Below are 15,850 nucleotides of genomic sequence, written 5' to 3'. Positions count from 1 at the left end.
AATCAGAAGTCTTCCAACAAAGAAAAGACCAGGACGAATGGCTTCACTGCTAAATTCTACTAAACATTTAAAGAGGAGTTACACCAATTCTTTTCAAAGTATTCCGAAAAACTGAAACAAAGGCCATCCTCCCAAACTATTTCTATGAGGCCAGCATCACTCTGATACCAAACCAGACAAGGATACAACAACAACAACAACAAAATGGAAATCATTGTGTCAAAGGGATACCTGCACCCCCATGTTTACTGTGGCTCTACTTACCATAGCCAAGAGTTGGAACCTACCTAAATGCCCATCAATGATGACTGCATAAGGAGAATGTGGCATATATACATAATGGAATACTACTCAGCCATGAAAAAAATATGACACTCTGCCATTCACAGCAACATGAATGAGCTTGGAGAAACTTATGTTAAGTGAAAGAAGCCAGATAAAGGAAGAGAAATACTGAATGTCCTCACTTATAAGTGAGAGCTAAAAGAATAAATAAATGAACAAATAAACAAGAAAGAAAGAAACAAACAAATAATCACAATAATACACTGAACTTTCAGGAGAGAACAGAACTGTGGTTACTAGAAGTATAAAAGGGAAATGAGAAAGGGGGTTAGTGAGAAATTGGTTAATGGTCACATGAATGACTATGTATTCTAATGATGAATAGGCTATCCTGATTTGATAATCACATATTGTACACAAATATTGATAGTCAATTTTGTATCCCCAAATATGTACAATCAATCAAGTTTCAATAATTAAAAAAAATATACCTCAAGAAAGTACAAAAAGAAAGATAAACATACTCAAAGAAGATATAAGAAAATAAAGAAATATAAAATAAAAGTAACCTCAGTAGGCCTAATAATAAGAATCCAAACCCATTTTTTTTTTTTTAAACAGGTGAAACAAACTTCTCTGGCCAAGAAAAAGAAATGGCAAAATGCATGATATAAGAAGAGAAAGTGAACAAAACTATAAGATCAGAGGAAAATAGAAATTTTATGTAAAACCCATGTCAACACATTGGAAAATCTAATGAATGTGTTTATAAAAAAAAAATAAATGTCAAATTTAAGCCAAAGAATTCCAAAATCCAGTCAATGCACAATTAAAAAGTAATAATAAAGAGTAATAAGATCACAAGATTTTTAGGGACATTCTACTAAAACTATTGCCATTTTATGGCAATGAAAGACTCATTTTATGTGAACTCTTCCAAACCACAGAAATGGGTAAAAAAATTCCCAACTAATTCTACAAAGCTATGATAACCCATATACCAATACTAAATAAGGAAAGGGTACTAAAAGCATAATTACAGCCAGTCTCATGTGCAGACATAAAAGCAGAAAAATTAAATAAAATACTATCAAAATGAAAATAGTGATGTAAAAGAATAATACATCATGATCTATTTGGTTTTATCTGAGGAATGCAAGGATGGTTCAACATCATAAACTCTATATAATACTCGACATTAACAGATTAAGAAGAAAAACAAAACTAAATCACCTCAACAGATGTCAAAAAGTACTAAAATTTAACACACCCATTTCCTCATGTGAAAAATAAATAAAATAAAATGTGCTCTATAAACTAAAAATAAAATAAGTCTCTCAATTTCACGAAAGTCACTGATTAAAAAGAGTAACTAGAACAAATATTACATATGATAGTCAAACATAAAAGAATGACATTAAGATAAAAACAAAGCATACAAGCATACCTGCTGTTATCACTTCTATTTAACTAGTAAATTAATTAAACAAGAAAAAAGAAATAAGTATGAATAATAGAAAGCAAGGCACAAAATTGTCACTATTTGCAGATAATAAGACTATATACAAAATCAACCTGAAAAGTACTACAATAAAAGAGTTCAGTACATTGCAAAAATAAAATCAACAGGCAAAAGTCAGTGGCTTTCTTCTCTGTACATGAACAAATAAATAATTAGAAAAGTAATGGAGAAAACCTACTTGAATGTCAAAAGAAAAAGAAAAGAAAAAAAAACCCCGAAAATATACCTAACAAAATTCACTAAGAATATATTTAACAAGACCTATATGGAGAAATAGTAATAGCTAACAATTACTGAGTACATAATGTGTGCCAGGTAGGGTTCCAAGCACTTTTCATGACATACATCTCTTTTTTTTTTTGTCTTGTTTTTGTGACTGGTAAGGGGATCTCACCCTTGGCTTGGTGTCGCCCGCACCACGCTCAGCCAGTGAGCGGACCAGCCAGCCCTATATAGGATCCGAACCCGTGGTGGGAGTGCAGTGTGCCACACTCTCCCTAGTGCGCCACGGGGCTGGCCCTACATCTCTTAATCTTACCAACAACCCTGTATATAATACATTACTATTATTACTATTACCATTTTCAGATGAATAAACTGAGGTTCCATGAGATTAAATACCTTCCCCATAATAACAATGCTTGCAGAACTACAAATTAAAACTAAACAGTCTATCACAGACTAGTTCTTAATTACTATAATATACTATGATGTTGTAAAACTCCACTGAGCTTTATAAAAAAGGAGAAGGCAGGAACATGCTGCACACAGTGCTTCCACGTGGCTAGTCCACCACAGACAATGCCACAGCCACTGCCACCACAAGGGTGGCAAGCCACTACATCAGTAGCCATGGCTACTGTGAAGACAGCCCACCACTGGCTTGACTGCATTAACACAAGGAGAGTCACCAGAGGAGACTGGAAAAAGAGGAAGAAGTCTCTTTCCTCAAAGCAGACTCTTGAGTAATAGAAAAAGCAACTGCTCTACCAGATGACCAGACATCAACGTAGATATACTAGAAAAACAAAACAATACAAAACAAAAAACCCTTAGAAAATATGATACCACCAAAGGAATACAGTAATTCTCAAGTATCAGACTCCACAGAGCAGGAAACCCTTTAAATGTCTGAAAAGGAATTCTGAGCAACTATCTTAAAAAAACTCAAAGAGATATGAGAAGGCTCAGTTAGACAACACAATAAACAAGAAAAAAAAATCCAGGATATGAAAGAGGAAATTTACAAGGATATTAATATCTTAAAAAGAATGCAGCAGAATTTCTGGAACTGAAGCATTCAACAAAATAAAAAGCACAACTGAGAACTTAAGTAGCAGGTTAGAGCAAGCAGAAAAAAGGATTTCTGTTCTTGAAGATGTTCTTTTCAAAATAATGCAGACAGACAAAAAAGGAAAAAAAGAATGTAAAAAAATGAAGAAAATCTAAGAGAGCTAGCAGACAACCTTAAGCACACAACATCCAAATCATTGAATCATGCGTGTTCCAGAAAGGGAAGAGAAAGGAAAAGGCATGAAAAACCTACTCAATGAAACAATAATGGAAAACATCCCAGGAATAGGGAGAGACATGAATCTTCACATCCAGGAGGTTTAGAGATATCTAAACAAATTCAAACCAAAAAGATCCTCTTCAAGATACATTATAGTCAGACTGGCAAAGCTCAAAGACAAAGAGAAAATCCTAAAAGCAGAAAGAGAAAAGCATCAAGTGACCCATAATGCAGCCCCTATCAGACTAACAGCAGACTTCTCAACAGAAACTCTATAGGCCAGAAGAAAATAAGATGATAAACTCAAAATACTAAAAGAAAAATATTGCCAGCCCAAAATACCATACCCAATAAGACTATACCTCAAAAACAATGGAGAAATAGTGTATTTCCCAGACAAACAAAAATTGCAGGAGTTCACCACCATTCATCCAGCCCTCAAAGAAATCCTCAAGGGAATCCCACATTTAAAATCTGAAAAATAATCACCACCACAAATACAGAAGAATAAAGAACAAAACTCACTGGTAGAACAAAAATACAAATGAGAGAGAAAAAAAAAAGAAACTATATCTTATCACCTCAAAATCCAACAAACATTGAAGACAAACAATAAAAGAGGAAGAAAGGAACAAAAGATATTTAAAACATCCAAACAAAAATTGATAAATTGCCAGGAGTAAGACAATACCTTTCAATAATAACCCCAAGTGTAAGTGGATTAAACTCCCCACTTAAAAGACATAGACTAACTGACTGGATTAAAAGCTAGACCCAATCATATGTTGGCTTCAAGAGACTCACCTCAACTGTAAAAACACACACATACTAATAGCAAAGTGATGGTAAAGATACATCACACAAATGGAAACCAAAAAAGAGCAGGAGTAGCTATTCTTATACCAGATAAAATAGACTTTAAACCAAAAACTGTAAAAAGAGACAAAGAAGGCTACTATATAATGATAAAGGGATCTATCCAGCAAGAAGGCATAGCAATCATAAATATATATGCACCCAACACTGGTGCACCAAGATATATGAAGCAAAAGCTATTAGATTTAAAGAAAGAGATAGACCCCAATGGTATAATAGTTGGGAACCTGAACATCCCTCTCAGCACTGGACAGATCATCCTGGCAACAAATCAAGAGAAACAAAGGATTTAAACTGCAAGTTAGACAAATTGGACCTGGTAGATATCTATAGAATATTCCATCCAACAACTAGAGAATATATATTCTTCTCATCAGCACATAGAACACTCTCCAGGATAGACCACATGTTAGGTCACAAATCAAGTCTCAACCAATTTTTAAAAACTGAAATCATTTCAAGTATGAATAATAGAAAGAAAGACAAAAAATTGTCACTATTTGCAGACAATAAGACAATACATAAAATCAAACTGAAAAGTACTACAATAAAAGAGTTCAGTACATTGCAAAAATAAGACCACAAGGGATTAAAACTAGAAATCAATAACAATCAAAACTCCGGAAACTATAAAAATGCATGGAAATTAAACAATATGCTCCAAAATGACATGGTCCAAGAGGAAATTAAACAGGAAGTCAAAAAATGTCTTGAAACTAATGAAAATAAAGACACATCATACAAAAACCTGTGGGATACTACAAAAGCAGTACTAAGAGGGAAGTTTATTGCAATAAACACATCAAAAGATTAGAAAGATCTCAAATAAACAGCCTAATGCTACACCTCAAAGAACTAGAAAAACAAGAACAATCCAATCCCAAAACTAGTAAATGGGAAGAAATGATTAAGATCAGAGCAGAACTAAATGAGGTAGGGCCCCTAAAGATGATACAAAAGATCAGTGAAACAAAAAATTGTTTTTTTGAGAATATAAACAAAATAGACAAACTATTAGCTAGGTTAACAAAAAAAAAAAAAAAAGAAGAAGACCCATATTACAAAAATCAGAAATAAAAAATAAGACATTACAACCAATTCTACAGAAATACAAGAATCATGAGAGACTATTATAAACAACTACATGCCAACAAATTTGAAAACCTAGAGGAAATGGATAAATTTCCATACATGTACGAACTTCCAAGACTGAACCAAGAAGAAACAGAAAAAAACAAGCAACAAGATTGAAGTAGTAATCAGAAGTCTTACAACAATGAAAAACCCAGGACCAATAGTTTCACTGCTGAATTCTACCAAACATTTAGAGAGGAATTAATACCAATTCTTTTAAACTATCCCCCCAAAAATTGAAATAGAGGTCATTCTCCCAAAATCATTCTATGAGGCTAGCATCACCATGATACCAAACCAGACAAGGATGCAACAAAAAAAAGGTGACATGATGAAACCATCATGTCAAAGAGATTCTTGAACTCCCATGTTTATCACAGTTCTATTTATAATAGCTAAGAGTTGGAACCAACATAAATGTCCACCAACCGATGACTGGATAAGGAAAATGTGGTATCTACACAATGGAATACTACTCTGACATAAAAAAGAATGAAATTCTGCCATTTGCAGCAACGTGGATGAACTTAGAGAAAATTATGTTATGTGAAATAAGCCAGGCACTGAAAGAGAAACACTGAATGTCCTCACTCATTAGTGGGAGCTAAAAAAAGAAGGAAGGAGGGAAGGAAGGGAGAAAGGAAGGACAATCACAGTAATCTGAAATCTCTTTCACAAAGAGACAATGGAACTGAGGCCACCAGAGGAGGGAAAGGAAGAAGGGTGGGGGTTTAGTGAGAAAATGGTAAAAGGCCACAAGAAATGATTACATTGTGTAATGATAAATATACTAATTATCCTGGTTTGAGCATCACATGAAAGAAAAAAAAAAAAAAAGACTATAATAAGAACCAAAACATGAATGTGTCAATTCTCTAATTAATTACACACATATATATATTTTTAGCTTTGAAACAACTTTTTGAGAAGGCTGTTTTAAATGACAACTTCCAATTATTTCTTAATTTGCTTTTTGACAAATTCTAGTTATAACTCTCTCTATATATTTATATATAACAATAATTTTTGCATTGATCTTTGCATCCTATTTAATGTTCCTCATCAGTCCACTGTAGTGGGATGGAAGTGCAACTGGAAAGGTGCCAGCTTATCAGCACTACTAAGCAAGGGCAGGAGGGCTGGAAGGGAGGGGCCCACTCACTGATGGGGGTGGGGAGCCAGCCTCCCTCTCCTCCAGCCCCCCACCCCCTCACCACAAATTCACAGTCATAGGCACCTCACTGCTTTGTCATTCAAAAGGAGTGAAGTAAAGAAATCCTCCCAGTCTAGGAAATGATTTGGACTTCCATCTGCAATGTTGCTGAGGTTTCTCTCGCTCTCCTTCCATACCCCAATCAATCCAGGAGATCCCAAGACCTCCTGGGGCCAAGCCCCACCCCACCCACCAAAGGACCCACATCTCCATGATCAAGAGCCACCCCCTTCTTGCCTCTCTTCTGTCTCCAGTCCCAAGAAGAATTTCTTTGGACAGACATAGTGTCAGTGCAGGCAGCAGGAAGGGTCACTTCCATGGCCCCTCTTCCCTCTCCTCTCCCCTCTCCCTCCAGGTGGTGTTGGGAAGGTACAACCAACCACAAACATAAATATGAATAAAAAATGAACTTAAAAATGACAGGCTATTAAACAAATCTAAAAAAAGTTAGGACATAACTCTGCTCAAATAAATACAAAACAAATAGGCTCCAAGCAGTGTAACATGCTGCATCAGTGGAATGTGAGGCTGGGATTGGACAGAAATCCCCAGAGTCCTCAGAAACAGACTTCAGGGCATTCAGCCAAATCACCTACACCCTTTGTCTTGCCTCTGGAAGCACAGAACTTGCACATTAGCCCAGCTTGTCTTTCTGAACAAAACCTTTTTCCCAACAACACAAAATTAAGGCCTTCAGCACCTTTCCCTTCTCTCACCAGGGCAGGCAGACTTTGGGCAGAAACTCTACCCTCTGCCCTAAAACCTAATCCTCCACTGCCTTTGTGCCATAGAGCAGGGACAGAGAGTATGGTTGAGCTGATGCCAGTCCCAACAGAGTCCGGGGCCAGCTCAGAGAACGGTGAGTCCCCAAGCAGGGTGCAGAGGCCCTCTGGTCTCCAGGACCGACTGCCGGCCTTCTGTGAAGCCATGCACCACGAGGCCAGGTAGCCAGTGACCCCACATGCACAAACATATCCAAGTGCCCATCTGTTGGTGACCTCACAGGCTACTGCAGGGCTCAGGTGAGGGGAAGCATGAAAGCTACACCCCTTCTTCTTCCCTGCACAACCAAGGCAGCATCAATGACGTGAGGTTGGTCACTTGGATTTGTCAGGTCACATGTAAACCCCTTTCAGAGCATACTGAGGGGAGAGGAACAAGGCGGGGTGGGAAGTGGGCTCAGAGCCCTCCTCCTCTGGTATTAAATCAGCAAGAGGAAGGAAACAGCAGCACAGGCCAGGGGCAGGAGGCTTGCGGGACGAGATGGAAGAGCTAAGCTGGCCTCTAAGATCACTATTTGGCAGGCACTGCAGGAAAAGTCCTGTCCCTACAGGTATGAGCTACGGTCCTGTGCTGACCCCTGGACCCTAAGGAATACACACAGATCTTCCTTGGAACACACATGAAGGTCAGCCGGGATCAGCAGGACCAGTTCTAAGGGCCTACAGCTCTCCCCCAGCCTCCATTGCAGGTGCCTCCAGGGTTTTCACAGCATGGTTTATATGGCTTAGTGTTGGCACATTCACAGAATGAGATGGCTACTCATTCTGGGGCTGCAGCTCGGGAGCAGTGTGTCTGTTGAGCAGGGGCTGCCCTCTTTCCTGTCACTGCGAATGCATGCCTAGCCTGATATTCAGTTTCTCGTACACCATGTAGCTGATGCTCACGGCTGGGATCACCTTCATGAAGTTGGGGGCCAGTCCCTGGTACAGCCCCAATGCCCCCTCGGTCTATAGGATATGTGTGAAGAGTCTATTCGTGGTCACCTCTGGAGTAGCCTCAATGGAAGCTTGTACCATCCGCGTCCTGACTAGGGTCAGGGGTAGCTGGCCAGCTGGCCACAGGTGCTGGATACGGTGCCACAGGCCAGGAGCACGAACATGCTCAGCTCTGCATTGCTCATGGCATAGCGCTGCAGCCAGGCATTCTTGACAGTCTCACAGACGTCTAGGTTGATGCTGGCATAGAGGATGTCCCAACATGCTGAGGACATAGCCTTTATAGAAGGTGGCCAACCCCTCTCTGATCAGGATCCTCCTGGCACAGTCTGGCATGCTGGAGTACTGGCCTGTCTTCTGCAGGCTCATCCGAGTCTTTAGAACCTCCATTGGGTAGATGCTGCTCTGGGCAATGGCCGCTGCCAAGGACCCTGCTATGAGCCTCTCATGAATCCTGAGTCTCCTGGTCGCTGTCAGCAAAGCTCTTGGTCTGCTCATATGCCATGAATTTGATGCCCGACTCTGGGGAAATTTTGAGGACACTGATTGCCACTGCCCCGCCAGAGTGATTTGGCCCTTCCCTCTGGAATCATCTGGGTGAATCTGCCAAAGACGCACACGTTTTTGCTGTGGGAGGCATGCACCTGCATGAGCACTTTGAATCTATCCAGCAGGGAGGTGCAGGTTGTGGATACACCCCTGCCCCACTTCCTACCACAAGGTGTGTCCACCACATTCTCTCTGCTGTTCCTTCACTGTGAATTCATTGAGGACTGTCAGATTCTCACCCACATCAAAGATCGTGGAATGCTTCCAGTACAGGATGATCTTGGGGATGTTCTCCACAGAATGCAGCAGGTGATAATCTCACCATTCATTCCAGTCTGTGGTCATTGTGCCATTTTAATCCATGCTCTTGAGGATCTTTCCCACCTGCTATTCCAATATCTTAACTCCCAGATGGCTCAGGGACTGCGTGATCTCCTGAGCTTAGATCCGTCCATCGTTCTTTCTGTCCAAACTCTTAAACACCAGCTTTAGCTTCTTCTCATGATCTTAGAGATAAGGGACAAAGTCGAGCTGCCCATTGAGGTCCTTGTTTCCAGCTTGTATGATTTTCCAGAGCTTGCCCTCAGTGTTGTGCTGCCCCAGGGGCCCCAGCCCCATAACCAGGTCGTTGACACACAGGCCACCATCACGGTTGATGTCAGGCATCTGGAAGAGACTCCACAGGCATAGCCAGTGGTCCAGCCCCAACAGGCGGTGCCGCCACATGGGCTCCCTACAGGTCGATGACCAGGCAGTGGTGGTGGCGAGGAAGCCAAGCAGCAGTTCAACGCACTGCTGACCACTGGGCACGAGGCCAGGGCTCAGGGACCAAGCAGAAGGCACGCCGATGTCCTCCCACAGCCAGTGCGGGCTCCAAGTACTCCCCCAATTAATTATAAATTCAATGGGCTACCAATCAAAATCCCAAGAGCATTTTTATAATGGAACTTGAAAACCTGATTTTTAAAATTCATACATTAAAAACATTTGCAAGAATAGCCACTAACATTTTTTTAAAATAACAGTGAAAGGGCACTTGTCCTTCCAAATATAAAAACATATTACAAAGATTATAGCAATTAAAAAGTTCTAGCAGGGCACGAAAAGAAAAATATATTAGTGAAAGGTAATAGATCATCCAGAAAGAGATGTATAATAGAAATTTAATTTATATTAGTGATTTATTCCAAATGAGTGGAAAGACTGAACTACTTCATAAATGCTATATTCATTAAAAGACATTAAATTAATCCTTCACCTCCATGCATACACACTTCACATCATATTCAAAAACAAATTCCAGACAGATTAAAAGACTCTCCAGAAATAAACTTTAAATACTCAAATAAATTATTTAAAAATATATTTAAATCATAGTAAAAGGAAGGTCTTCCTGAATTTAGAAAAGTAAAAATAAGACACATGTAAAGAAAAATGTTGATAGATGTGACCTCAAAAATTTCTATAAAATAATTGACAATGTTAAAAGTCAAATTGGGGGAGAGAGAAGGAGGTATGTGTTGTTATAAAGGGCAACAGGAGGGATCCTTGTGATGCACTGGTAGATTTGTATGAAACATGCTGAATTATACCCATGCCAATAACTTGGTTGTGATATTGTGATACAGTTTTGCAAAATGCCACAATTTGAAAAACTGGATACTGTGGATTGTAGGTCCCCCTAAAACTCATTGAAGCTTGATCCCCATTGTAACAGTGTTAACAGGGTGGGAAATCAGACTATGGTGGTGTTGAAAGGTGGGGCCTTTAAGAGGTGATTGGATCGTTAGGACTCTGCTGTCATAAATGGATTAATCCATTCATAAAGTAATGGGTTAATGGTTTAATGAGTTATCATAGGTATGGAGTGGTGGCTTTATAAGGAGAACAAGTGAACATTTTAAAAAGTGCTCTTCCCCCTCCTCACCATGTGACACCAGGGGTCACCACAGGACTCTGTGGAGACTCTGCACCAAGAAAAAGGCCCTCATCAGATGTGTTCCCTAGACCTTAGATTTCCCAGCCTCCAAAACTGTAAGAAATAAATTTTGTTTTCTTATAAATTTCCCAGTTTCAGGTATTCTGTTAGAAGCAAAAGAAAACTGACTAACAAACTGGGTAAAGTGTACACAGACTATCTATGTATTATTTCTTACAATTGCACGTGAGTCTACAATTAACTCGATACAAATTTCAATTTAAAAAAAAGTCAAGTGTCAGGTTGGAGAATATATTTTCATCATATTTAACATTCAAAGTATTAACTAGACTAAATAAAAAGTTCCTAAAAATCAGTAAGAAAAACTACTAAATAGAAATATAAGCAAAAGACATAAGCAAATTATGGAAGAAATGTAAGTGTCCAATAAACATGTAAATATACTCAATGTTTTCAGTCATTAGGAGAAAACCAAATATAGTACAGAGACATATTTACTCTACCTGGAAAAAATTTTAAATATTAAGTATATTAAATTTTTGTGAGAATGGGGGCATTGATAAAACTCAGACCACTGGCTGGGTACAGAGCTAAGGATTTTTGGAAAATAATTTAGCACTATCTATTTAAATCTAAAATTACTACCACTTAATTTAACAGTATTATTTCTGAGAATCAATATCAAAAATATAGTTGTACATATGCCCAGAATATAAAGATTGGCATTATTTAAAATAAGCAAAAAAAGTTAAATCAACCTAAATACCCATCAATAGGGGGGAGTATTGATGTATAACACATCAATGTATAATAATTGAATATTATACAAGAATTTTTATATAGCAATGTATAGTAATTGACTTGTATAAACTTTAAAAAAATGAGTTATGCCATTTGAAAGAGTCATTTTAGAAAATAAGATATAGCATTATCCAATAAAAGGAACCAGGGTTACGGCAGGAGTAGGGGAAGAATAACATGAACCTGTGCTATGGACTGAATGTCCGCCCTAAACTCACTGAAGCTTAAATTGTGTACCCTAAAGTTCCAGGTATTGGAAAATTAGTCTGTACTGTGACAGTGTTGAGAGGGTAGGACATGCTATTATCGTAATTGAAAGGTGGGGCCTTGAGGAGGCGATTAGATTGTAGGACCATGATGTAGTGAACAGATTAATAATGTTGGTTAGGGGCATGGTTCTGAAGGCTTTAAAAGGAGATCATGTGAGAATCTCTCTCTCTGCTCTGCCATTCTGCCATGCGAGACCCCACCACCAAAGACCCTCACTAGATGTGTTCCTTGGACTTTGGACTTTTTAGCTTCCAAAACTGTAAACAATACATTTTGTTTTCTTACCAATTATCCAGTTCTGTGTATTTTGTTATAAGCAACAGAAATAGACTAATACAACCTGGAACAATTTGTGGTTCCAGAAATACAAAAATGTTCAAAAAATCATGGTGATATGTCAAAAGAATGTAAAAGCCAGCTTGAACAGGCTCCCATCAGCCAAAACTAGGATAACTTTACCCACAAAATTAATATTGATAATGATAGACTATAATCCTTAGAATAAAAAAGAACCCATGAGTCCATACCATGTACAAAGAGAGGAAGAGGAAGAGGATAAATGATAAATCAAATGTGGTGAAATATCAACATTTGGGGAACCTGCATGAAAGGTATGTGGGAGGGAATTCTCTGTATCATCTTTGAAACTTTTTGAAAAGTCTAAGTTATTTCAAAATAAAAAGTTAAGAAGAAAAAAAGATGAATTAAATCTAATATAAACTGACATACTGAAAAATCTAAAAGATATATTAAAAACTCAATTTAAGGAATAATTTTCATAGGTAGGAGAAGAGACGTTAAAAGAGCTGGAGTGAAGAATGAGGAAGCATTTTTACATTGCTTTATATATTTATGTAAGTTTGAATATTTAATAGGTTAATATTTGTGCACTAATTGAAGTGTCTCCCTTCATTCCTACCCCACCTTCTGCCCCAGAGATTAATGCCCCTGGATCAGGTGCTAGACTACTAGGTAAACAAAAGGGGAGAATAAGGTAAAAGGAAGAGTAAAGAAAACTAATGCTTGGACTGAGAATTCTGTGGCATATTTTACATAAAATTTTAAAATCCAAACTATGAAATGATAGTTCCATACTGGTATCCACATAAAGAATTCCATGTCCTATGAATGAAATTTAGAACAGCTGAATTATAGAATTATAATGCTATAATTGGTATCTGCATTAAGAATCCTGTGTAAGGAATGCACAAGTAGAATTACAACCCTGTAGATTTTGCAAATGGCAATTCATGCTGACCACATATTAGGTAATGATGGGCACTGATTCATTTAAAAACCCTCCACCAGCCTTTTATCTTCCATTTGCTCAGTCCTACTGCATCCAATCAATACAGGGCCTTTGAAATGATTCTAAATGTTAATTGTCTGTGTGGCTGTGATTGAAGGTTACTAACAGCTACCAGTAAGAAGAAGAGAAAGGATTTACTAAAGATTTTGTTTTGTACAGATGGACTACTTCAAAGGGAAAAAAAATAAAACCTGATGGGTAAAAAACCTACAGAGATGTGAGATGTGGTATGTGGATCCAGAGTTCCAAAAATCACCACAAAACGAATCACTAAACAAACACAGTCCAGCCCTGAAGAAACATCTTGTTTTCTAGTATTAGTCCACTTTCATTTTCTTCAATATTGAAGATTCTCAGTGCTTTTCCTCTTTCTTTGTTCCAAACTCTTAATTTTCTTTTGATTTTTTACAGTTATTTTTCATATCTTTTTCCCTTTCAGAGAACTTTGCCTAAGTTTAACATGACATGTTTAAGATATTTCCTACCCTGAAAATACAAGTTACTTTCTGCATATCACCCTGGAACCTATGTATAATTCCCTGGCACTCTCTTTATACATATATATTAAACATACATATATAAATATATATTAAATTGGATTTTTAAATTGGGAATATCACACATAAAATGCAAACTTCTGCATTGCCTGCATTCTGAAATTCTGATGACTGTTACCTATCCACAAACTTTTTTAAAAATTTAAGTGAAAACAGGTCATCATTAGACTGATTTTGCCAAATTACGATACCACTGACCATGTATTTGAATATCTCTCCTAATAAAATTTTCATCATGTTATAGTCACAGTGTAAGACAACAGTGCCACTGATCTGATTACTGCTGTTAGAACCTCAGTCCAAAGCAGAATGATAAAGGGTTTTGATTCTTATGCTTAAAACTGATGTCAAATATTCACAAGAACTATATAAAAGTTCAGACTCTTTGACCCAATAATTCCTTTCCTGGAAACTTGTCTTAAAAAATAATTCAAAAGAATAAAAAATCCATTTACATGAGTATATTTATTTCAACATTACACATAAATAATGTCAAACACTGGGAACAATGCTACTATCTAAAAATACAGTAATAATTGTGTAAGTCAAGGTGAATCAATTCAATAGACTATTATAAAGAAACCATTGTGAAATATGACTTATCAAGACTACATAATAAGTTAGAATAAAGTTTAGATGCAAACCATGAATGAAAACTTAAAAGAGAAATTGCTTTTAAAAAACACTAGAATGTAATAATAAAAACGAAATAATCACACAACATGTAAATTCATTCTTAAAAATTTTTTAAATATTGTTTCACTTTTGATTTCACAGTAAATAAAAATGGGAAGAAAACAAATAATACCAAAAACCCTCTTCTCTGAGGCCAATAAAAGCTTGACAGTTTAAGGACTGGCCATGGCTCACTTGGGAGAGTGTGGTGCTGATAACACCAAGTCAGCAGTTAAGATCCCCTTACTGGTCATCTTTAAAAAAATTAAAAATTTTTTAAAAAGCTTGAAAATTTAAATTTTCATATTCCTATGTAGAAAATTAAATTATTTTCAGAATCAGCACTAGTACACCAAGTAAGAACAAACCTGAAAATCACACAGCTCAAAGATTTGAAACTTGTTTTGGACAGATATAGAACCCTGGCCAGTGGCTATAAAGAGATACAATAACCACAAGAAAAAGAAATGGTAGAGGATTTGTTATAGTACAAACCACTTTTTGAAACAAAGTATATGTAAACTACACTTGATTGGAGGTTCAAATATCAGAAGCCATAAATGGAAGAAGACTCAGAAAAAGATTCATCTTGGACCAGAACTATTCCTTTAGCCGTAAGAACTAACGTTTCTTTTAGGTCCTTAGTAAAGGTCGGTGTTAATGTCAGAACCTACTGACCATCCCATTGCCTGTAACCTTGTGCAGCAAACTGTGTTAACATTTTTTAACAAATTAAAAAAATATATATCCTAAGTTTAAAGGGCTTTTGAGAGTGATGGGGAAGAGACAGTAGGTCAAAGCCAACAATGAAGGGCAAAAAATCTTTGTAGAGGAGAAAACTATAGTGGCATTACTATGCCAAAGGAGGTGGTACTGCTATCCCCTCTTGGCAACATCGTGATATTTGTGTCAGAAACCATGAAATGCATAGTATCCTTGGTTCAGAAATTGCGTCTCCTATTTACTATAATCCTTCCTCATAAAATCCTATCCCTGTCTTTGAAAGACTTTTTTAGTGATTAAACTATAAAAAATTTTGCTGAAAAAACAAATTAAAAAATCCATTGTGGTCAATGCTCCAAAGTGAAACTGTACATAACCTAGTCTGATTCATTTTCTTTATTTTGTAATTAACTGCCTAAATGGCTTGAAAAGCTTCTGGCTTCACTAATAATCTGGAAATAGCAAGAACATTTTTTTTCCCAAAGAATTAGCTGTCAAATTATTCCTCTAATACTGTATTGGTTTCTGCTGCTAGTGTTAAAATGACAAGGAACTCTGACAGATAACTGTTTGGAAATTTGTGTTCAAAGCTTTTAAATAGCATGAAATACTGGTTTGGGAACCAGCTGTTAAACTGAAGGGCAGGGGCAGCAGGAAAAAGGGAAGGCAGTAATGAAAGTGCTGATAATTCTGGGCCTCCTTTCTAACACTGGCATATTAATGCTGGCAAAAGGGTCCCCAGCATTTGTATAAAAGCAATTAGTTG

The 15,850-nt window shown here is 37.2% G+C and overlaps 1 protein-coding gene and 1 pseudogene across 1 annotated transcript in view; both read right to left on the bottom strand.

Moving 5' to 3' along the window:
* The window catches only part of MORC1 (MORC family CW-type zinc finger 1), a 175,321-nt gene that overhangs the window by 126,301 nt on the left and 33,170 nt on the right, over positions 1-15,850 (bottom strand).
* On the bottom strand, positions 8,148-9,182 carry LOC134390600 (mitochondrial adenyl nucleotide antiporter SLC25A25-like; annotated as a pseudogene).

The sequence above is a fragment of the Cynocephalus volans genome, chromosome 1, assembly GCF_027409185.1.
Source record: "Cynocephalus volans isolate mCynVol1 chromosome 1, mCynVol1.pri, whole genome shotgun sequence".
Taxonomy (NCBI): Eukaryota; Metazoa; Chordata; class Mammalia; order Dermoptera; family Cynocephalidae; genus Cynocephalus; species Cynocephalus volans.
This window is presented reverse-complemented; position numbering and strand designations above follow the sequence as displayed.